At 40.4% G+C, this 25,152-nt stretch overlaps 1 long non-coding RNA gene across 2 annotated transcripts; it reads left to right on the top strand.

Moving 5' to 3' along the window:
* Positions 1 to 1,958: 1,958 nt before the first annotated feature.
* LOC128851755 (uncharacterized) lies at positions 1,959 to 23,695 on the top strand. Of its 2 annotated transcripts, XR_008449181.1 has the most exons (4): positions 1,977 to 2,086; positions 17,235 to 17,345; positions 19,778 to 19,903; positions 20,532 to 23,695. It is a non-coding gene; the product is annotated as an uncharacterized LOC128851755 (long non-coding RNA). The 2 variants fall into 2 exon arrangements; XR_008449182.1 differs by lacking the exon at positions 17,235 to 17,345 and having other exon boundaries at positions 1,959 to 2,086.
* Positions 23,696 to 25,152: the final 1,457 nt, after the last annotated feature.

The following is a 25,152-nucleotide window of genomic DNA, read 5'->3' as shown; positions in this document are numbered from 1 at the left end:
GCTGTGAAGCTTTAATATTTATAGGCTGCTTTCTGTGGTTACGTGGAAGATACTAAAGCAGTATAACGTGATTAGGGTGTTGGTTTGTTTCTGTTTGTTTGTGTGTGTGCGTGTGTGTGTGTGTGTGTGCATGGTTAAGCATGAGGAAAGATGAACAAAATGTTCTATCCTGCCTTTCCGAAACTAAATATCTACACCCAGACAGAAGTCCCTGTATTTTGACTGCCAGTGATGTGGACAAAAACTTCTGGCTTCAATCCTTCATGAACAGTCATAACTTGTAAGACAGAGGTCAGATAGAAGGCCAGGAGCTCCAGGGACCAGGAAATCCATTGCACTATTGCAAAATCTAGTTAAAAATATCATCTGAAAGGAAGATCTAGGCTACTATGAGCTGAACAATGTTGAATGTTTACTTTCCTTATCAGTACATCCATTTACAGCTCTGCAGTCCCAATATGTATATTCACCCTTTTGTGTACTCTTCTATAGATGTTACTAAATTTTACTTTTGAATACCGGATCCACTTCTAATTTGATAATTTAATAAATTATCTGCCTGGCCTGTTTTAAAAAACCTTATCAACAAAATTAACTCTATGAAGTCCTGAACTGATGTTTTATAATATTTTCTTTAAATCATGTGAGCTGAAACCATGAAACCATTGGTCTCTATGAGATATTCCTAATAGCATAATTGATATTCCTTGAAGAATTATGTCATATGTTCTACTTAGGTCTTGTTTTAGATGCCAAATCTGTGTGTACAGGTCCATGCAGACATTTAAAGTATGTTGGTGTCACACTGAACACTAATAAGGAGCAACTTCTACTTTTTGCTAGCCCTTCCCTTGATGTAAATGAATAAATATTGAAGCAATATTGAAGGTGGGTAGAGCCAATGTTTTATGCTAGGCTGGAAACATTCAATGAAAATGCATTTAAACAAATTTAAATTACAATAACTTTTATACCTGGGGCTATTAGAATTTGAAGTTATTGATTAAGGGGATGGTTTTAAAAACACTGATGCTTAGTTTTGAAAAATAAACTGGATGATTTATGGGTAATGAAAATAAAACAGTACAATTGTTTGTTAGTAGCAAAGAATTTTGAAAACAGAATCTTTCTCTTAAAAAAAATCCCAAATCCAGGATCACATATGTACCTCACATCCATTTTTCTTTTTGTTCTTTTTGTTTGGCGGTCATTTTTTTTTTGTTTAGTTTTTCTGCCTTTAGCAGAAGGACTTACTGGACTAGGTAAAAGTTTCATTAAAACTGGCCATTGGCATGTTTCTACGTTTGCCCAGTGCCCCCAACTGGAGATCCTGAGAATCACATGATTAAAGTATGCAGTATTAATTTACATAAGTACTTACTAACATTCTTCATTAGTCTGTGATGACACCAATATAACAGTTTCATTTCCCTAATAAACATCATTATCTTAACTACACTTTAAAAAGGAAAGAGTGACAATATTTTTTTAAAAATCGTATTATTTAAAGTTCACTGATGGACACTGAGTCAGAACTGCTGACTTTAATGATAAAAATAGTTATTTACTAATTTGCAGTGCTATTAGATCTTCAAAGCCATCACAGTTAAAAAGGAATGCACTGGATTCTATTCTTGATACACCATCAGTTCTGGCTTCAGATCTTTACTGCTGCTGACAGTGAGGCATGAACCAAAAAAAAAAATCCCTAATGATTTTCAGACCCTAAGCTAAGTGTGCTAGAGCTGACACTCAGAAATATTATTAGACTTGTGAAATGAATAAACAGAAAATGGAAGCGAACAGAGCTGAAGCTGGAATCCTTTTTCTTCTGCTTTCGAGAATGCAGCAACTTCATAGTTGCAGACTCTGCCAAAATAACTGGTGCACCACCACGCCTACTCTAGACAGGGGGTATGTGCGCACAGCGAAGAGTAGTGTGGCATAGCAATATTTTCATACAAACTAGCTTAGCGCTGCGAACACCCCCGCGATGACAGCAAGAAACTCAGCACAGGCTAATTGATGCCACTGAGGGGATGAGTTCTCCGTGCAGCCAGGGAACAGCCTGCTACTGGCAGCTGAGGTAGGTCATTTAAAGCCAGCTCGGGTATCATTCGGCGCCTCAGGTTAGCATATGTCACGTAGCTGCCTGTTGAGTAGCTGCCTGCCTTCTCAACTAAACAGCTCCACCAGTTCAGACCAAAGTTTCACCCAGCCCCATTTTCTTTCTGCAGCAGTGATCAAAAGCAGCTGTCCAAGGAAGAATAAGAGCAGGGCAAGCATCTTCCTCTGTGTGCTTTCCCACACTCCAGCTATTTTCAGCCAGGGAGTCACGCAAGCTTGACATGATTCCTTTAGGTAGTGGCCTTCTGTAGATCTTTCTCTCAAACATTTGATCACTTTCTCATTCACAGTACCAGCATCTGCAATACCTTTTGGTGGCAAGTTCCACAGGGCTATCATCACTTAGGAGACCTAGAAAACATTTCTTTTTCTGTTGACCTTGTTCCCTGTAGCTCTACCTGATAGCCCATCATTCTTAAATTTGAAGAATGAACAGTTATCTGTCCTCTCCATGCTACAAGATCTCACACTTTGTGGTGTTGTTTCTTCCTCAGGATAAAGAGTCCCAGCCTATACGTTCACTTTCAGTTTTGGTAGCCACTTTACATCCTTGATCGTTCCTATTACTGAGTTTTTCCGGGAACGATGTGGCTTTTCCAGATACACACAGTATTCAAGCTGTGGTCAAGCCATGGGCAAATACAGTGGAATCTTGATGTTCACTGTCCCTTTCCTAACAATTCCAGAAATTTGGTGAGCATTTTTGATGACTGCCAAGCCCCAAATCTCCCTCCTGATTAGTAATGTTAAACTCAAGCCCAACATTTTATATATGATGCCAGGATTGATTTTCCCTATATGCATTACCTTGTGTTTACTTGCATTGAATTATCTGCCATTTTAATTTCAAACTGTAAATATAAAGTCTTCCTGCAAATCTTCATAAATTCCCCTTCTCCTTACTATCTGGAGTAATTTTGTACCATCAGAAACTTTCTCACTCCTCTACTCACTCTCTTACCATAACATTTCTGAAAATGTTGAGCTGTGTGGGTTCCAGCACAGGGTCCTGTGGAGCTCCACTGGATGACCTGCCCCAGCTAAGAGTTCAACATTCACTTCTACTCTCTTTTCTACCTTTTAATCAAGTCTTTGTGCATACATATGCATTTTCTCTATTCATAGCTATTCAGTTTCTTGAAAAATATTTGGTGAGGGAATTTACTGACATCTCTTTAGAAGATGAACTACATCTACTGTACCTCTCCGACCAACATGTCTATCAACCCTTTCAAAGAATTCCAGATGCATCCATAAGCCTGAATTTCATTTTAGGAAAGCCATGCTGACTCTCTTCAAGTAGACTGTATTTATCTAAGTACCTACAGATTCGCAGTTCCTTTATCTTAATTCCCATTTAGGTCTGCAATCTGACAGGCAAGTTTAGTTACTTGGATCCTCCTGGAACCTTTTGTAAAGGTTGATGACCCATTCGGATGATTTAGCATTTATTTCAATTCCTTTAGCCACTCTACTCCCTCAGCTTGCTTCTGTCAGGTTTCTTCTGCCCTAAGGGCCATGTCTGAATCTCTCCTACAACAGGGTCATCACCATCCTCAACCACATTTGGAACTTCTAGAGTCTCTGTTGGCCACTCCAGACTTTCGTGTGGCAGTAAGGAGTCATAGCATGGGTACACATCTAATTGCCAGATTTTAATCCCTGCCATGTTGTGTGACTTAAACACACAAACCACACAGAAAGCACCTCAATTTCTTCATCTGGAAGAAAGGATAAACAACTGATACTTTTTTTTCAAAGCATTCTGACATCAAAGGAAAAGCAGAGTGATTTTTTCCTCAATTATAAAGTAGTACTCTATTAACAATTGTTAACAATAGCTTTCTTTTGAGAGTCTATCTCAAATAAAAAGATATAGTAGTGCCATTCTTTCATCTCAAGAAGAATAAAATATCTTTTGAAGACTATATCTTTGTGGATCTTTGCAAGACTTGTTAAAAATAACTGTGCTGAGTCACTAGAAAGCTACGAACAGGAAGGTAAATTTTATTGCCATGTGATTACTACTTGCATTCAAGTAAATTCATCCAAAACACCTGAAATGAATGGCACTCCACTGAAACCCAAGAATACCTTCAATTGGTTTTGAGAGGGTTTTTTTGCAGGTTGTGTTTGTTTGTTTGTTTGTTTGTTTTTGTTGTGATTTTGGGGTTGTGTTTTTTGTTTAGTTCTTTTGGGATTGTTTTGGGGGGGTATTGTTTTTCTATTTTTCACACTTCTTGCTTTTGACGGAACTAGTGACACTATGGGTATAAACACTCATAGAATAGTTTGGGTTGGAAGGGACCTTAAAGATCATTTAGTTCCAATCCCCCTGCCATGGGCAGGGACACCTCCCACCAGACCAGGCTGCCCAAGGCCCCATCCAACCTGGCCTTGAACACCTCCCTGGGCAACCTGTTCCAGCGCCTCACCACTCTCATAGTGAAGAAATTCTTCCTAATTTCTAGCCTATATCTGCCCCTCTCCAGTTTATACCCATTCCCCCTCATCCTATCCCCACAATCCTTTATGAATAGCCCCTCTCCAGCTTTCCTGTAGCTCCTTCGGGTACTGGAAGGTCGCTATAAGATGCCCTCTGAGGCTTCTTCCTCCAGGCTGAACAAGCCCAACTCTCTCAGCCTGTTGTCGTAGGGAAGGTTCTCCAGCCCTCTGAACATCTTTGTAGCCCTTCTCTGGACCTGTTCCAACAGCTCCATATCCTTCTTATGTTGAGGATTCCAGAACTGGACACAGTATTCCAGATGAGGTCTCACAAGAGAGGAATAGAGGGGCAGAATCCCCTCCCTCATCCTGCTGGCCACACTTCTTTTGATGCAGCCCAGGACACGGTTGGCCTTCTGGGCTGCGAGCGCACATTGCTGGCTCATGTAGAGCCTCTCATCAACCAGCACCCCCAAGCCCTTCTCTGCAGGGCTGCTCTCAAGCACGTCATCCCCCATCCTGTACTGAAAACAGGGATTGCCCCGACCCAGGTGTAAGACCTTCCTCTTGGCTTTATTGAACCTCATGAGGTTCCCAGAGGCCCATGTCTCCAGTCTATCCAGGTCCCTCTGGATGACATCCCATCCTTCCAGTTTGGCAACTACACCACTCAGCTTGGTGTCATCCACAAACTTGCTGAGGGTGCACTCAATCTCACTGTCAATACCCTCAATAAAGATATTGAACAGCACTGGTCCCAATATGGACCACTGAGGGACACCACTTGTCATGGATCTCCATCTGGACTTTGAGTCATTGATCACTACTCTTTGAATACAATCCATGAGCCAAATATATATATATGTGTGTGTGTGTGTATACACATATATGTGTATATATATACACATACATATATGTGTATATATATGTGTATATATATACGTGTGTATATATGTCTATATACATATATGTCTATATACATATATGTATATACATATATATATACACACACACACATATATATATAAAAAAAGAAAAATTCCTCTAAAGAAAACAAATACAATTTAAGTTACCTGGGTTACAGTAGAGTTACAGGCTAGTTTGGGATGAAAGTGGAAAACAGCATTTGACAAATTTACTTGACTCCAAAGGATTTATTTTGTATATGGGATTACCCACATGTAGAACTAGAATAGCTCACTCAAAACTTTCCTGGATACGCAGAAGACACATTTTTCTGTGATGTAAGAACAAATGTTCCTTGCATACCTTTATCCAAACAACTACGGCAGTCAAAATTCTCAATCCATTGATAATTCCTTGTTTAAGAGTTAAGATCAGAACAAGAGAAATCAGTTGGGGAAAACTGTCTCTATAAAATTACGTTCACTGAATGGAGTGCAGCTAAAACAGGGATCATTTCTCACTTGGCTTGGATAAGCACAGCCCTCTGATGCTGGCACGATGAGAACTTCTCTCCTGTTTTAAACTACTATAACCATCAAAACTGAATCACACTGGTCTTGTAAATCCCACATTTGTAATTAAGCCATGTGGTTCTATCACATGTTTTTGAAGCCTCAGATCTGTAACATATGTGATGGAGTGAGAACCTCGTTCCTTATGACTGTAGGGAAAGTCTTAGAAAAATCATACAATGGATTAGGTTGGAAGGGGCCTTAAAGATAATCCAGTTCCAACCCCCCTGCCATGGGCAGGGACACGTCCCACCAGGCTGCTCAAAGCCCCATCCAGCCTGGCCTTGAACATCCCCAGGGATGGGGCATCCACAACTTCCCTGGGCAATCTGTGCCAGTGCCTCACCACCCTTACAGGAAAAAAATCTTTCTAATACCTAATCTAAATCCCCCCCTCTTTCAGTTTAAATCCTTTACCTCTCGATTCTGTCACTGCGCTCTCTGATAAGCAGCCTCTCCCCACCTTTCCAGTAGCCCCCTTCAGGTACTGGAAGGCTGCTGTAAGGTTCCCCCGGTGCCTTCTCTTCTCCAGGCTGAACAACCCCAACTCTTTCAGCCTATCCTCATGTGGGAGGTGCTCCAGCCCTCTGATCATCTTCGCGGCCTTCCCCTGGACTTGCTCAACAGGTCCACGTCCTTCCTGCACTGAGGACTCCAGAACTGAGTCCAGTACTTAGGCGGGAGTCTCACAGGAACAGAGTAGAGGGGAAGAATCCCCTCCCTCACCCTGATGGTCACACTTCTTTTGATGCAGCTCAAGATGTGGTTGGATTTCTGGGCTGCAAACACACATTGTCGAATCACGTTGAGCTTCTTATAAACTAACATCTCCAAATCCTTCTCCCAAGGGCTGCTCTCAATCTATTCTGTGTCCAGTCTTGCCCTGGGATTGCCCTAACCCAGGTGCAGGACCTTGCACCTGGCCTTGTTAAACTTCATGACGTTTACACAGGTCCAGTTCTCAAGCCTGTCAAGATCCCTCTGAATGGCATTCCTTCTTTCCAGCATGTCGACTGTGCCACACAGTGTCATCAGCAAACTTGTTGACTCAGCAAAATTGTCAATCCTGCCGTTCATGTTGCCAACAAAGATGTTGAACAGCACCAGTCCCACTACAGACCCCTAAGCAATACCACTCATCACCGGTCTCCACTTGGGCATTGAGCTGTTGACCACCACTCTTTGAGTGTGACCATACAGCCAATTCCTTATCCACTGAGACATCCATCTGTCAAATCCATGTCTCTCCAATTTAGAGACAAGAATGTTGTGTGGAACAGTGTCAAATGCTTTGCACAAGTCCAGGTAGGTGACGCCAGATGCTTTTCCCTTATCCACCCATGCTGTAACCCAGTCGTAGAAGACCACCAAATTTGTTCAGGTACGATTTGCCCTTAGTGAAGCTGAGCCAATCACCTCCTTACTTTCCATGTGTCTTAGTATACTCAGTACTACTTGTGTAAGAAGTTCATATACGGAGAGAAAATAAATGAAATCTAATGCATTAGACTGTAAACATTTCATGTTTAGAAACAAATGTGCCAGTTTGTTTGTTTGTGCATGGTCAGTCTTTTTCAAATAGGATTTTTTAATGCCTGGGTTTGGCCATATTACATTCTTCTGCTGACAGCAAAACCATCTGTGGACAGAGGGAAGGGTGACTAGAGAAACCAGTTATCAGTGCTGATTCTGAAGTGTTATCAACATTAGGTCCAAAGAAAAAGTCCTTAAAATTAATAGCAAGAAAAAGGAGAGATTATTAAAAAAAAAAAAATCTGCCTTTCAAGTAATACCATGCCCCTTTGAATCTAGTGAAAAGCAGTGAGAAGCACTTGTTTTACATTTATCTGTTGTTGCTTTTATCTGAATTTCTTCAAAACTTATGACCCTTCTACCCCTCTGTGCACTGACCTTTCCCTTCCTGTCTTTCTAGAAGCTGTTACTCAAATGAACAGAATGTTCCGAAGCTGGTTTATAGCATACAGCATAATAGTTCCCTTAAAGAGAAGGGAAACTATTCTACAGGAAGCTAAAGCAAATATTAAATTGCACAAATATGTATTCAAAAGCAGGAAATACCATTGTTGAGAGTGCAAGCAGAAGTTCAGCTTTGCTATCTTACACATGAATGATGAAATATCTTCTAATTGTGTGACTAAGTATTTTGAAATAAGATGAAATATCACATTTGTCCTCTGCATGTGCAGTAACTTGCGCTGTTCTGGGTGTAATGCAAACAGAATCTTTTATGAAAATGCCTACGCACAATGCACCACAAATAGACTTGGGATCATGGAATCATAGAACCATAGAACAGTTTAGATTGGAAGGGACCATGAAGGTCATCTAGTCCAACCCTACGCACATAAGTTCAAAGATGGTCTCATTTAGGAACTATTTACTGAAGAAAACTACAGTTCCGAACTCAGATGAACAGGTATCCCCATATCTAGGGTTCCAAAAGATTTGTAAGGGACTACAATAAACCCAGAAGTCCGTGCAGCTCAAACGCACCACACATTGATAATTATATGGTAAACAAGTGCCTAAATTACAAAAGGTGTCATGGATGCCTTTAGAGAAACGAATGCTTTCACTGGTAATGATTTCAATCCGTGAGAGCTTATGTGGTTTTTCGCAAGACATGTCCAAGTCCTCTTCAGCACAGGAAAGAATTCTATAGAAACATTTGAGAGAGAATACAGTAATCTTGCTTAGGCCAGAATAGGTCACTACTGCAGAAACCATAGAAGAGAAGAAGGTAACAATATACTGAAAGAACTGCAACTTCTTTCCAATAAGCATTTCTAGCTCATCAAGTCCTCCTGGACACTGTACCCACAGCGGCAAAAGCAGCTAGCACAAGTTAAGACGATGACTGCTTCTAGCCCTCTAGCTCTGAAATGAGATAGAAAACTACTACTGAGCAGTATCAGCTCTTAACTTCAAGTACCTCTGTAGAGGAGACCTTCACATGTACTCAGTCAGCCCTTAACCATTCCAGACTGAGGCAGGAACAGCAGATTTCTTTTGCTGTGTCACTGAATCCCAGGCTCTACAAACTGCAGGCACCCATTCCCAGGGTGTGTCTGGAAACCAAAGGTATCATAGGTGTCAGGTGTCATTTCAGACAGATGATTATCAAGCCTCACAAAGCCTACTTGGAGGAAGAACAAACTCAACAAACAAATGTTTTCTGGGACAGAGGGACACAGTAGGGAGTAGGTACAATCCTACACTTGCTTAAGGTATCAGTGTACCCAAGGCCATGTTTGAGGGGCAAAAGCACCCGTGAAATGAAAAAAACCCAAACATATAAGAGATTTGCATGGTTGCAAAGGATCTAGGGTCTAGGCAGGGGGATAGATTTGAATCAACTGCTTGTTTAGGTTCTCATCTTTCTCTCACCTAGAAACTTCAGACTAGTGACTATGGCGCATGTGACACATACTTAAATTCCAGAGTAACAATAATACTTTCCATGGTCAGCAATAAGTGTATCAGTGAATAAGGTCATAGGACATGGTCAGAAAGCCATTTTCTATCTCTTCCCAAAAATATAATACCACTTTTTAAAGACATTTCAAGTATTCTTTTTTTTTTTTCCAGGCACTTTAAGATGCACTTAATTGTCTTATGATCCAAATTACTCACACAGTGCCCTACCAGCATTCATGATTGTTGAAACAGTTGTTTAGTGACAATTTTCTAAAGCACAGAGAAGCTCATTCTGGACACTGAAGCTCAGAAACAGCAATGCAATTATTATATCCTGAAAACTGGATTCCCTCTAAAAGCTGACCTGTCACAAGTGAAAGCCGAAAAAAATAATTCTTCCATAACCAACTCCTTCACTCTGAATGTTCATAGACACCAAATACACTCTAGGATCCTATTCTCCTTGTCAAGCCTCTAGTTCTACTGCTCACAGACATATCAGTGTCCGAGCTGCTGAGAGGCTATTCAGTTATGTCTGGCATTTCAGACTGCTCCTTAAGAAGGAAAGCATTAGTGTACTACCCCTCTGCATGTGAATGAAAGGATATGGATGTTGCAAGGACTGGACAGGGCATAGTACCGAAAAAAACCTGCTAGAGTTGATAAAGAAACCTGTGGTTTTAAAGAGGAATTTCAAAGTTCACAGCCCAGGCTCTCACGCACACCATCTGCACAGTCATCATGGAAAAACCATTTGAGTATGAATTTCTTAAGCAAGCTTTCTAAATACACACATAGCTCCCAAATGTGTGTGCACTTAGAAGGAATGCCACATGAGATCCTGACAGCCAGACAGGCAAATCCCCACACAGAGCATATTGCTAGAGCTACATGTCTGTGCAACCACACAGAGTGAAGATACAGTTGATGAGTCCTGATGTTTGTGCATGCCCAGAAGAATAGAAATTTAGGGTTAAGCAGCACAGAGATGGAATTATAGTGACTTTAATGGCGCTTAAATCCTTTTGGGGATTTAAGCGCCATTAAGGTGCTTTAGTTCTTGAACAGAAATTCAAGCCCTAAAGAGTATTTCTAAGTATGGATAAGCATATGCATTAGTAAGGGAACAGAAGGTAATGTCCAGTTTCCTTTAAAAAGAATTCTGTATAAAACACTCAGTTAATGTTTTTAGGTCACCCTGGTAACATGACCAACATTACCATAGCAGCATCTTATATGGAAAGAGAGATCACTCCAACCTCATGAAAAGGTAATTCTACTTCTCTGACTCATGGTAATAAATCCACACTTGTGGATTGAAATGGACAGTCACCAACCATCCTCAGCTTCCTATGATGTCAGGTTAGTCGACTATTCAATATGTCTAAATTTGAAAAGAACACACAGTAAATGTCATACTTAAATTTATAATCCCCTAAAGTTCAGCCTGTTCTGAGCAATTAGCACAAAATTACTGTCAGGGCTGTGATATATTAGAATAAATAGCACTTTAAAAAGATACAGATGTTAAATGTGTATGTGCCTTTCAAGAGGCATGCTAAATGTTTAAAAATAACCTCGATGCTTATTGGTTTGTTAGGTTTTATAAGACCTAGGACTGGCAGAGGTCTCTGTGGTTCTTGTTCTGTACCATACCACATGCATGATCTGGATTAAATTTCAGAGGGAGGTCCCTTTTTGTCCCTTCCAGACTTTTACTTACTAAGAGTGCAGTGAGCTATATTCAGAAACAGAGTAGGCATATGCATCTCTAAAAACTTTATGGGTCAAATTTAACAGTGACTAAGTAGTGGTACAAACTATAATCCTGGTGTCTAAAAGAAGCAAATAATTGGTTTCAGTGGTTATTCTTCAGAGCTTGTAAGATGAGAATCAATGTACAGGTAATATAAACTGTTCACAGATGGGTGCTGAGCAAAGTGACCTGCAAAACGTAACATGTACTGCCTTGTAAAATGAATGTAGTATTTACTATCTGCCTTAAGGCAGAAAGCAGCAGTGTTGATGGCAGGAGAAGTCTCAGTTACAAGCATTGAGATAACGGGTTATAAGTTCTTCCCACCGAGCCCTCAGGTATACGTCTACCCTTCTCAGCAGGTAAGCTACAGTTTTAAACCAAAAAAACAAATACTTTCTCATCCCAAAAGTGTCACAAAAACTATTCTGGCAGGGAAAACTGAAGGCTAAGAGGGAAAGAAATAATTTTGCTTGCATTCTGTCTTTCTGGATGTACAGAACTTGAAGATGTTACAGTAGAGGGTAAAAGAAGTTAGAAAACTACAGTTTTCCCTCTCTGGCTCTTTTTCAGTTCTAGCTTCATTCTAGCCTCCCCTCTGGGCTGCCATCACCCTGCTCAATACACAAGCCATCAGCACATCTATCAACAGATTCTCTTTCCTGCAGCTCCTGAGATTCCCTGCTCAACCCAGCACATTACCAGTTCCTTCAAATTCAGCCATACTTCCCATTCCTGCTGCACTCAGCATATGCCTCAGAGATCCTGCAGAATGACTGAGTGCTTCATTAATGGCAATTATTCCAATGGCATCTACTGCCCAGCCTGTGTTGACTTGAATAACTGAAAGGAGAGTTTAAGATTGAACAGTTCTCACCAAATATATAGGTTATCTTCCCATACATATTCAACACCTCTGTTATGCTTGTTTTGCATGCTTGCTGAGTGCTGAATTAGCTCTAGTTACTGCCTTTTACCACATACTCCTCTTTTAGAAATAATCTACATACAATAAGGAACTTACACCATTATTTAAGTGGGTGTTAATCTTGTCTCAGCGTACATTGTAATAAGCAGTGCTTGGAGACCACACATGTATTTGTGGCTTTCTTGAGCCACCAAACATCAGACAAATACGAAATACTGGACAATTCTTCAAAGTGCTAAAATCCAACCTAGGAAAAGACAGGCAGGGCAGAAAGTTGTTTCAATTACTGATTTATGAGTGGGGATGAGGGAGGCTTGATCACAACATGGATTTCTTATTTTAAATGGGTGGGAAGCCCTGGTCATAAAACCTGTTGGGAGAGTTATACTATTCCATGTATTCTCATTTAGTGGACCATTTCATTACTAAGAATGAAAACTGATTTGTTTTTTAATAGAAAAATAAAATCCTTTATAAAAAGGTCATGAGAAAAAAAAAGCATTTCAAACTCTTGGCACTAAAAACCCACCACCTACTGCTATTATTTTACAATGCCAGTTTTAATTTTCAGTAAATTTTGACCACTACATGAATGTTCCCACCAGACATGGGCAAACAAACCCCTGTAATGTAAGGCTTTGCAAGAAGTCAGCAGCACACTGAGCCTGAGGTCAGTTTCTTAAGCCTTGGAACAAATAGAAAGCTCCTTATTACCTCATCTTGCATCAATCTGCTAAGAAACACACCAAGGCGAAGTTATGCCCTTCAGCCTTTCAAACAATTTCTGTCCAGATTAAAGTCCAGATGGGTGAGTCCATGTTTTAGTTCATCTCCCAGAGGTAAGTGTAATTTTCTTGCTAATAAATATCAGAAACTTTCTCCTGCCTGTAAGCGTTTAGATGGTTACACAGACAGCCAGTGAGCCAAAACCATAGACTGAAAGTGAAAAGTCAGTTCAGAAAATCTGGATTCATTTTCCACAAAAAGCTCAGGGGTAGAGATTTCTTGCTAAAGGGAGGTAAGAGGATTCTCTGGCTCTGCTGCCATGAATCTCTATTTACTTAATAGAGCAAAACACAGAACATAATTTTACCAGAGTAAAAACCAAGGCAAATGATTGCAAACATCCTTTGCAGGAATGTGCCAGCAATACTTAAAGAGTGGAATGATATAAGAAACTGAAGTTTGGCTCTGGGGTTTATATCCCACAAGCCTGAGTTGGTAAAGATGGAACAGTGTGCCAAAAAGCTATGAGACTATTAAAGGCAGGGTAAAATATATTAATCTCCTTTGTAAATAGGAAGAGAGATAATCAGCAACAGACTCCGCAGACAAAATCCAAGAGAAAAATGTAAGAAAAGAGAAAAATTATTTCAGGGCTTCCTCATAAATTAACATTCCCAGAAGATGATTCTGAGAGAGGATTTCCCTGAAATACCCCCATTTCTGATAAATCATAGATCAGCATACACGGCCTGTGGAAGACAGTTTCTTGCATCGTTCTTGACTTCCCTAAGGAAAATAGTCACCATCCACAGAAATGAAGATAGTGAAAGGAAATATCAGGGACCCTGGACAAGTACGAGGGGAAGAACTGGTTCTTTTAATAGGTTTTTCATGTTTCTGCCCTAATAGTAGGGACTTCAGCATAAATTAAACTGATGGCTGTTTCCAATAGACAGAACAAAAGGTATAATTCAGTTCTTGCAATCTCCTCTTTTACTAGCCCTCTAATGAACGGCTCAGTTCTTGTAGACGATTTGATCGCTTAAACCCAGAAACCTCTATCTCACACCTTTTAATTCACACACATGCACGGCACTTCCACTGCTTCACCATGAACTGTGAGCATGCTACAAGTAGCACAACGCTGTATCGCAAAGCCGCGCCGTATTTCATTTCTAGCATGGATAGTGAGAACCAAGATAGAGCCTACGCACAGGGTTTCTATTCACCATCTCCTTCTATGAAATGTGGTATTTCCAGTATGAGTTTCTCAATCAAACCATCCCCAGATCAGCTCCTGTGAACCACTTAAGGGCAGTAACCAGCCACTTGCTGGCTGGAAAGTAGGCAATGCCAAGCAGAAGTGAAACACACTTTCAAATGCACTTTACTCACAGCAGCTCCATTCCTTCTCCCCACACCGATTAAAGATAAAACAGCGCATTAACACTTAGCATCCAAGTGCAACTCGCCTTCCCGTTTCCTCTCCCATCCTCCAAACAACCAGAACAATTCTTTGAAACACGATTTGTTTCACTTCTTGGATTAACTCAGCACTGTGTCAGCAGTGAGAACGGGTGCCAAAAAGATGCAGCTAACCATGCAGGGCTTGTGCAAGACCTTTACATATTTCTTGCATGAAACTACGAGCCTATCTTGCATCATCTCCATGCAATTCTTGTTAATTTCTTAGTTAATTTGAAGCAGCGCTGCTGTAGTAAAGCCTTGTGGAGACTGGCTGTTTGATAGTAAACCAACAATGAGCAGATGCGCAGGACTAGTCACACCAAGGCTTGGGATTTCTATCGGAATTATGGTTATTCCCCTTTAACACTGCTGAGTTTGGCTGGGCGGCACTGTCAGAAGCAGATCACTAAAGCTCCATGCGTTCCCAAAAGCCATAAACCAAGCCAGGCAGGATCAAAAGCAGTTTGTATGTTTTCTATTCTTATCTGAAAAAATGTAAAGGTAAAAAAAAAAAGTTTAAAAAAAGTAAAAAAAAAGATTTAAAAACTTTAAAAAGTTAAAAAAGTAAAAAAGTACAAAAGTTAAGAAAAATGTAAAAAAAAAGTAAAAAAGTTTAAAAAAGTAAAAAAGTTTAAAAAAGTAAAAAAGCTTAAAAAAGAAGCTAAAAAGTTGAACAGAAAAAAGTTTTAAAAGTAAAAAAGTTTAAAAAAGCAAAAAAAGTAAAAAAGAGTAAAAAAGTTAAATAAAGTAAAAAAGTTTTAAAAATTTTTAAAAAGAAAAACGTAAAAATGTAAAAAAAAGGAAAAAGGTTTTAAAAAGTAAAAAAGTTCAAAAAGTTCAAAAAGTAAAAATGTTAAAAAAGTAAAAAAAATTTAAAAAGTAAAAAAGGTTTTAAAAAAGAAAAATGTAAAAAGTTTTAATAAGTTAAAAAATTAAAAGTTTTAAAAAGTAAAAAAGTAAAAAAGTTAAAAAAGAAAGTTTTAAAAAGTTTTTTAAAAGTTAAAAAAGTAAAAAAGTTTAAAAATTAAAATAGTTATAATAATTTTAAAAGTATAAGAAAGTTTAAAAACATTTAAAAAGTTTTTAAAAAGTTTAAGAAAAGTTTTTAAAAAGTTTTAAAAGAAGTTTTAATAAAGTAAAGCCTGCAGTCGCTTCAGCCCAGCTCCGCGCCCCGGCTCGCAGGGGACCCTCTGCTGGCCGGGCAGTGGCTCCGCCTGTGCTTCCCCAAGAAGAGGCGCCCGCGCAGCTCTGGGGTTCGGCACCGCAGTCCCCAAACTGCGACACCTTCCCCCAAAGGCATTCCCTTTGCGGCGCCGCCCGCCGTCGCCCCCTGGCGGCGGGGCGGGGCTGCAGCAGTAATGCTGCTTCGAAATGCAGAGTCCTGTTCGAGCTGCCGTTCCTCTGGTTTTGAAGCCTGAAGAAATCGCTTTCAGACACAAAAAAGCCCGTGCAGACTTGGGAAGAGTGGCTGGAAAGCTGCCCAGCAGAGAAAGACCTGGGGATCTTGGTTGACAGTGGCTGAACGTGAGCCAGCAGTGTGCCCAGGTGGCCAAGAAGGTCAATGGTATCTTGAGCTGTATCAGAAACGGCATGACCAGCAGGTCCAGGGAGGTGATTCTCCCTCTGTACTCGGCACTGGCGAGACCGCACCTTGAGTACTGTGTTCAGTTCTGGGCCCCTCACCACAAGAAGGATGTTGAGGCTCTGGAGCATGTCTAGAAAAGAGCAACGAAGCTGGTGAGGGGGCTGGAGAACAAGTCTTACGAGGAGCAGCTGAGGGAACTGGGGTTGTTTATCCTGGAGAAGAGGAGGCTGAGGGGAGACCTTATTGCTCTCTACAACTACCTGAAAGGAGGTTGTGGAGAGGAGGGAGCTGGCCTCTTCTCCCAAGTGACAGGGGTCAGGACAAGGGGGAATGGCCTCAGGCTGCGCCAGGGGAAGTTTAGGTTAGATATTAGGAAAAAAATTTTCACAGAAAGGGTTATAAAACACTGGCACAGGCTGCCTGGGGAGGTGGTTGAATCACCATCCCTGGAGGTATTTAAAAGATAGGTAGATAAGGTGCTTGCAGGCCTGATTTAGTAGTGGACAGGTAAGGTTGGAGTTGAGAATCTCAAAGGTCTTTTTCAACCTTCCAATTCTATGATTAACACAAAAAACAAATCCCTAGTCTTCATTTCCTTAATGCAGCTGAGCTGCTGGATTGTGGCAGCTGCAACTGGAAAATGTTATTCATGGAACCATAGACTCATGGAATGGTTTGGGTTGGAAGAGACATCAAAGCCCGTCCAGTTCCATGCCCTTGGTCAGGGTGCACCTTCCACCAGGTCAAGTCGCTCAAAGCTCATCCAACCTGGCCTTGAACACCTCCAGGGATGGGGCATCCACAGCTTCTCTGGGCAGCCTGGGCTCCACGGCAGTGGCCTGAGGGGAAGGGAAGAGGATGCCCAAAGGGAAGGGGCAACAGCCCCGGGCTCTGGAAGCAGGGCTCTGCCTGCCTGGGAAGCTCCTAAGGGCAAAGGCATCTCTGGGAGGCAGTGGTTCCTGCCCCTGGAGCTCGGGACAGCACTTTGCTGTGCCTTCCTGAGCCCTGGGGGCTTGAGGCTTGCATCCACATCCTGCCTGGAGAAGTCTCGTGTGAGTGGGTTGGTGTCGGGGTTAATGCAGGCTGCACGTCTGGGTGTGTAACTTCCAGGCAGGTTGAGCCCAGTACGCGCAGGGGATTCCCCTCATTTCAGCAAGCCTATATCCTGTAAATGAAAATTCTGACCCTGCCGGTTATCTGGATGGAGAGTCCCTGAAGGCAATTTATAGACTGTATTTCACGACTAACGAAATGTATTCATTGGGATTTTCTGTTGGCTTTCAGGCGTAGCCCAGCAAACTGCTTTCATGAGAGCGGACTGTAAAGATCTATGACAGCAGTAACAGGCAGGGATAAAGTTGATGTCCATTGACCCTGTTCCACAGCATGGATGAGGTAAATACTAAAGCCATTTGTGTCATATGGAGCACTTCAAATCAGCTGCACAGCTACAGCTGTCTGCAAACACTGAACAAAAGCAGTGGACCACAGAGCGACAGAAAACTGTCAAAGAACCTGAGCCAACACCTTTAATACATGCCCTCACAGCACATGCAGAAGCGCTAACTCAAACCCCCAGAATGGGATGGCTGTTTCAGCAAGCACCGACTTGTGCAGCACGAGAGGATTGTGGCACATTGATCTTGCTGAAGTCATGGAATGGTGAAAATGCTGCACAGTCGTGCAGTTTCCCTCTTAGAACTTTTCCAATGTAGCCCTAAGAAACAAACCCTCAACGATCAGCTCTGCTGCTCAGCAAGGCTCAGCATCCTGCAAATTCATTTGCATTACTGCCCATATCAAGTAATTTAGTTTATTGCACACTGCTTTCCAGTGATTTGATATGATATGTGGAATATTTTGATTTAAGGTAGAGTACAGTTAAGTTTTGTCTAAGCAGTTGTGGGTTTTTTCAACAGTTAGACAGAATCCTCTGCTAGCATGTTTTCTTTAAAATTGTGTTTCCCAGACATTGTTCTTTGAAGATGATAATGCTTTGCGTGAAGTATGATCTGTGCTGAACAGACGTTTCTTCTTCTGGAATCACCTCTGTGTGCAGTGTTTTCAATCTTAAAGCCAAGGTCAAGCAGAGAGCTGGAGCCAGCTCCAAATTAGCAAGAGTTTTGACTATTGTGAAGTTTCATAACATTAAAATTAAACCTTGGAAAGTAATAGAATGTGCGTAAGATTTCTGGGAAAATTTATACATATGCATGTAAGTGGGAAATACATCCTGTCCCAGCTCTTGTCTTGTTGCACACCATTGATGATCACTCCCTCGTATTGCCCAGGCCTGATAAAGGATGCTTGCTTTCTAAAACTCCAAAACAAGTCTTAGAGAGTTTTATTTGCTGGCATTTTCTGTATCAGATAAAAATATTTTAATTTTGTTGCAAGCAAAGAATCTCAGCAAGTTATAATTAAGAAGCTGCTGCCAACATCTTCTCAGTTTTATTTACATAGTCCACCGCAGCCTGGTAGAATAATCCCTGTTCTCTACCACTTCTCTGCAGAGTTGCTTATCATTATCCTCTCCATACAGAGACTTTTACCTTACCAGAGGCCAAAGAACCCTACTTCGTATCTGTCTGGAGTCTTACTTCTTGTTCAGTGGCAGGGAAGGCTGTGGTGTTTACGGCTACTTGCTATGCCATTGTAATCTCAGAGGAAATTATTATAACCTCATCCTGAGAACCCACATCTATCTCCCAAAGTTGCTACAAGGCAATTAATGCTGAAAAAAGCAGTAGATACAGCTTTTCAATCAAGAAACTTAAAAGCAATGCAAATATCATGGTATGAAGACAGCAGTGTTCCTCATTCTGACCTGCAGAATAAAGAATTCATCTGCCTTGCTTCCCATATGTAGTTATTTCACTTATTGCACACATAGCTGCATACATATGCTCTTGGGTTTACTCATGAACTCAGAGAGCAAGCATGTAGAGCAATTTAAAACCAAAGCAACCCAAAAGACAGTATGTATAACAAACCATTAAAGTTCTCTGCAGCCACTTTAGTACAAAGACTGAGAGGCAGTTCGAGGAATAGCTTGATCGTTGCTTATAGATGAGAATAACCTGCTCTGCTGATTCTGCTGTAGAGCTTGGAAGTTCTGGTGAGAAGGTGGCAACAAACATCTCCAAGGTCATCTTGACAGGAATGGCCTCAACAGCTTAAGCCACATGGTGTTTGAAATGCTGAGCATCTAACATCACCGTGTAACGTCTTTTAAAAAGCAGGCATGTAAGCTCACTAACACAATGGATAAGTGCTGTTGAAAAAAAAGTTATCCGAATCGTTCGCTCTCAACTGGTAGCAGAAAATATTTCATATCGGGTGCAATTTTTCTTTTAAACAACTCTATCTTAAGGCTTTTAAAATATTTTACATCTACTGTCAAGTCTGTAGCCAACACTTCATTCACTGCTCTTTCAGTCAATGTTTAGTGTTTTCTTAGAGACATGCATAAATCCTGGACTGTACTGATCATGCCTACTCAGCAAGATTAAGATGCTTTCAGGGACTGACTGCCTTGCCCCCAAGACAGCGAGTTTGGTGTAAACATGGGAAGAATTCCATGAGCATTACTTTTCATGTGATTGTTCCAAACCCTTAACCAGTACTGTGCAGGGTAAGCCTTAAAGGAATGGATACTACCCAATGGGTTTAATTTTTTTTCATGACTATCACTGGAAAAATCAGGAAAAACTGAAATAAGGAGTGTGTAGGGGAAAAGTACACATGATTCAGTGAGAATACTTTGTATTCCAATTGATCTTTTTGGGACCTAATCCTCATGTGAGAAAATTGTTAATGTTTTGCAGCTCACAGAGGAGTCCTGCAAAGCACATTCCTGCATGTCATAGGATCATGGGAATGAATCCCAGATTCATCACCTGGGAATCCTGCCTCATTACCTGGAAACCACTGTTCTGTACATCAGATGCTGTGTAAGTCATTTTTTTTTCCATTTATTTACATTATGCAACTCCTTCTGTAATAAAAACAGTACAAGGAAACTACAAGAAACACTCAGTTTCAGATGAGCTTATTCTGTTTTATTGGTGATGGCAAACGTTAATGGTAACGTATCGATGGACTGCCGATCCTGCCTCATTCATGGGATTCAAATGCATATTGTGCTTAGACTACTGTAAAGGCTAAATGCTAAAAACAATTATGAAGAGTAATCTCTTACTCAGTATCAACCGGTACTGCTTTATCAAATATCAAGATAGAGGTGAACGGGAGTTATCACTTGATGCCTTCTCTTGAAGGCGTGAATTTCTTTAAAAATAAAAAGATAGGTGTGACACCCAAAGGTTCACAAGATACCTAAGAAAGTACTACCAGAAAGAATATCTTCTTGTATAAGAACAAAAAGTGATCATTCTGCTCTCAGGAAAACTTCAGTCATGAATTCTTCCAGTGATAACTCTTTCTTGTTTATTCCCAAAGGAAAGTGGATAAGGAGGTGAATCTTTTCAGGTTATTAAATCTGAATCAATAAAGTTCCAGAGAAATTATGACCACTGAGAACATAGTTCTGAGTAACCAGCTTGTCTTCTTCATCTGCAGGAAAGTGTTGAATTCAGGAAACAAGTGATAACATTGCAACCGCCTATTAATGTCCAAGAGTTCAGCTATTACTCAAGCACGTTATAAGCCAGCTGAGATATGTATGCAGCTATCAAGTAACAGATGATCTGTCCTGTTTATGTATACCAATGTTGGATGCCAAATGAGGGTGAAGGGGTTAATGACAAAGTGTTCAGTAGCAAGCATGACATACCCATTCAAGGCATTCCCTTGCCTTTACTTCTGTCTCACTGTCATGACAAGCTCCTGTCTTTCAGCTGTGCCATTCCCACTGTTTGCCAAGCTATTCTGTGAATGGGATCACACAAGTGACACTCAAAAAAAGGCTCTTTTTTTCACACAGGATTACTTTTCAACTAGCTGCATTTCACTGACAGGGTTTGTTACGCGGCTCATACGCATCGTGACGGCACCAGGGGGAGGGCAGCAGTGTGGGCGAAGGGTGAGGCGACAGGTAATACCTACTTTAGACGGTGTTGCCACCCAGAAAATTCTTTATGCAGCTACTCTCTCAAACAAAGGATTGCTGTTAGTATGTTTACACATTACATTCATACACCATGAAAATATATACTAATAGTGTGAAATTGTAGCCTTGGTGGAATTTAGAGGCAACCAAAGCTCCTTTTTTTCCTCTGGACATCTGAAGTCTCTGCCCTTTCAGTTGCTCTAACCTGATGCTAAGTAGGAGCTGAACACCTTGGTTGAAACCCTGGCAGAAAGGCAGTCCCTGATGACACATCACACTGACCTGGAGGGGTGAGGAGGAGCAGGTTTCACGTCAGCAATTCTCATAAGTTTAAACCAAAAACTCTTTGACTTCACCAGTACTAAAACACAAATAAGCATACTGCAACGTCTTACCTTAAAGCGTGTCCTTTCAGAAGAACTAAGGCATCTGAGTGAGAAGTGAAGTAGGTTAAGCAGAGGTACATCCCCTTCTGCCTGTTCTGGTAATCAATGGCAGAGGAGCAGAATGGCAGCCATGCAGTAAAAACCGTGGCTGCTAAATTTACCACAGCTGATTTATCAATGCTCTTACTCATCTGGAATGTACCCACATGAACAGCCCTACTGAAATCAGCTTGTAAATTAGATAAATGTCACCCACACCCATTTTAAGATTCCTTTTTTGCCAAGATGGCATAAAGGGGGAGGCGGGGGTTGTGTATAGGGAAGGAAACAGGTGTTGGGACTAGGATTTTGAAATCAGTAGGGCAAGTCATCCAAGTGCCTGGCAACATATGCAGCTGTTTACAATTTCACATAAGTTTGTGAGAAAATCTAGACTGCAACTTCAGAACGCGAATACGGATCCATGCATGCAAAGCTCTTGTGCTCTCACAGGGGGTATCAGCACACAATTAAACAAAACTATTTATATTTACTAACCACGTTGTTGAAACAACAGTGCAAGTCTTGCTTTGCAATCTAAGAATATCCATTTTCATGCCAAATATACGTGAATTAAATTCACCTTATACAATTCCCTGAGAGAACTGAAGATTAAAGAGAAATCTGCTCCTTTAAACTCTGGAGAATAACCTCAGTGAACTAACCCTTGGTTGCTAATTGAATGACATCAGAAAGCAGCCATCAGCAGTGCTCTGCCAATTTCCTAGACACTGGAGAGTTTTGCTAAGAGTTGCATTAAATGATCTGTCATCAACTCAATATTAATCTCCCAGTATTTTATTACTCAGTCTTAAATAGGGCCTTCTGGAGGGTATGATTTATTGGCAATGGGAGGCAGTAATTACAAAGTGAGGTATAGTAAAAAACCCACGGCAAGTAAGTTAAAACAGTGTCTGGGGACCATTTGATATTGTGCTGGCAAACAGAACATGTTATAAAACCGTTTTAGAGAGAACAGATATAATACAGGCATCTAGCTGCTAAAGTACAAAAAGGAACCCTGAAGCAGAAAATTATGTTTTTTATTTCTCATGTTAAGGCGTAACCTTTCAGGCTACGCTCCTTTAACAGTGGATTCTGCCTAAACAGGCTACCATGGGGATGCACCGAGTTTCTCAAATGTGCTGCAGGACTGGACACATTTTTTAAACGTGTAGTAATCACTGTACGTGAGATGCCATGTTCCATGGTCTGCTTTTTGGGTGCCATATGGCTGTTGACAGTCTCACTGAACTCAGTGGTGAAACGGCTCCAAGTAAGAGTAGAGTTAAGCTGAGGAAATATGCACTATACATGTGCATAACACTGACATAATTCTGTTTTAGTTAAGGGAATATTTCAGGAAAGTGAAAACAAAATCCCACTGAACTATTACAGTTTAGATATCCCAACCTGAGCCAACATGAACAGATAACAGGTATTGTGAAGAGTCGGTAAGAAAAACTAAAATCAAAGCGTACAAATCACCAGCTGTCACAGGGCAGGGCGTAAGTCTGCTAAAAAAGATAAATGGCTTTGGAAAGCATCACTGAGTTATAAGGAAGCCTTAACCCATGAAACACCAAGCCGACCTTACAGCCTGATGTTCCTACAGCCATCATCGTTGTGCAACAAAGCATGAGTAATAGCAGAGGAGTTTAGTTCAACCGTATCAGTGCATGGAAAGACCAGAAAAGTACTGGAGCATTTCCCTGAATTGGCTACTCATTGCAACAAACCCTCTGCCTTGAAGAACTTGTATTCCTTGTAGGTAAAATGGGCAGGTGGCGCTGGAAAGAGGTACATTTTACATGATAAATGACCAGCAGCAATGTACCTTGCAAAGCATAATAGACCTCAATGAAGAGCATTTCTTCATTAAACAACATTTTGAAGATGTATAGCATAATGGAAAAAAATAAAAATCATTACTAGTATTATTGCATTATAATTAGGGAATTTGGACTATTTCTAAGCAAAACAGAGACAGCATACTGATTTGGGATAGATTATTGGTTTCTCACTCACCGTTGTCATTAATATGCATTCAGTAACTGAATTACTGCTCTTGAAATACTAACTGTTTAGGTATAAAACAAGTATGCAGATTGTGTAATGGGAATTTTATTAAGAAATCATGCAATAGCTTAATATCCTTGTGTTATTATTTGTAATAGTATATTCTTTGAGTTTGCGAGAGCAAACCAAGAAAATGACAGCTAAGAGTCTCTCCATATGTACCTGATGTCACTTACTGCAATAAAAGTGAAACTGAAACTATATCACTCTTTTTTTCTTTTGAATGTATATAGCTGGTACTTAAAAAGTAAAGTAATTTCATTTTCCCAGCCATTATAAAAGCTATAACTTGAATTCAATGTAATAACCCACAACTACACCTTGTTTCTTGAATTTGTAGATGGAAATGTAAAGAAAATAAGTGTAAACAAATAACACTGGAAAACCAATTAGTGAAAACTTTAGGAATTGGTTCTCATATAAATTAAGTAGAATATTTTGAATTTTGTAAAATAGCAATCAAATTGATATAAAAAGCTGATAATCTAAGAATTTATGGGGAAAATGTTCTGATCACATAGCTTCTTAACACGATGGCAAAAATACAGATATAGTCACAAGTATGTGTCATTTATGGTTGCTCTCGATGATCCAGTGGGTCCTTTCCAACCTGGTGATTTTATGATTTAGAATAGCTCATAAGAAGCCTGTGTAGTCATGTTACTTCGTATTACAGCTCTCAATTGCCCATATTGCCGTTTACATTCTTCTACTAGAATTGTATTCATAATTAGATCATGCCCTGCCTTGCGTGGGCTGACCTCGCGGACTGTTCAAGACTCCTTCAGTTATCTGGAACTCCATACAGGAGAAGTGTGGAACTACCAGCAGGGCAAAGGCTCGAGCTGAGGCAGGTTCCTTCAGCATTTTATTCATCTGGAAGAAGGGACTTCTGTTCATATATAAACAATACATAAGTTGTTATTGATTTCCTTACCTATATGATTTTCAAATTTGATGGCTCCTGGCCATTAATCAAGTCCTTACACACAGCCGATGGATTGCTTACCCCCAAAAAGGCAAGGGTGCATAACCTCTCAGTGCACTGACAGAATAGGTCCTGAGTCCATACTGGAACTTAGCAAACAAATAGGATGACCAGAATTTACAAGGGAAATTTCTAGCCTATGTACTATTGTCATTTACAGTAAAAAAGAAAGAAAAAATATTCATCTCTAGAGATTATATACCTCGCAACCCAATAGTGCACTTGGAAATTACTGTACCCTAAAACAGCTCTGATAAGCAAAGATGAAACTCAAATAGCTAAAAGGGAACTAGCAGATTTCTCGCTTAGTATCAAATCCTGTTTTAAAACGTTCTGCTCTTAAAGACATCCTGTTTATATATTTAATCAATGAACTGGATGTAACAGAGAAAAAAATGCCTGCAATGCTCTGTAAAATGCATATTTGCAAAGTTGGAGTAACTCAGCTTTAAAGTAAACAACTAAACAGTTTGGGAATGTCCCCAAATCCCTGTTAGATTTTGTGTTTGTTTCTCTGGGAACAGTTTTCTCATTTTTCTGGGAAGGTACCATGGTTCAATGGTAGGCACATAGGAAAAAAAAAATCCTTTGTTTCCCTTTTTTTCTTTCCTTACCTGAATATTATCAAAGATTTCAATT

This window comes from Cuculus canorus, chromosome 3 (assembly GCF_017976375.1).
Source record: "Cuculus canorus isolate bCucCan1 chromosome 3, bCucCan1.pri, whole genome shotgun sequence".
Taxonomy (NCBI): Eukaryota; Metazoa; Chordata; class Aves; order Cuculiformes; family Cuculidae; genus Cuculus; species Cuculus canorus.
This window is presented reverse-complemented; position numbering and strand designations above follow the sequence as displayed.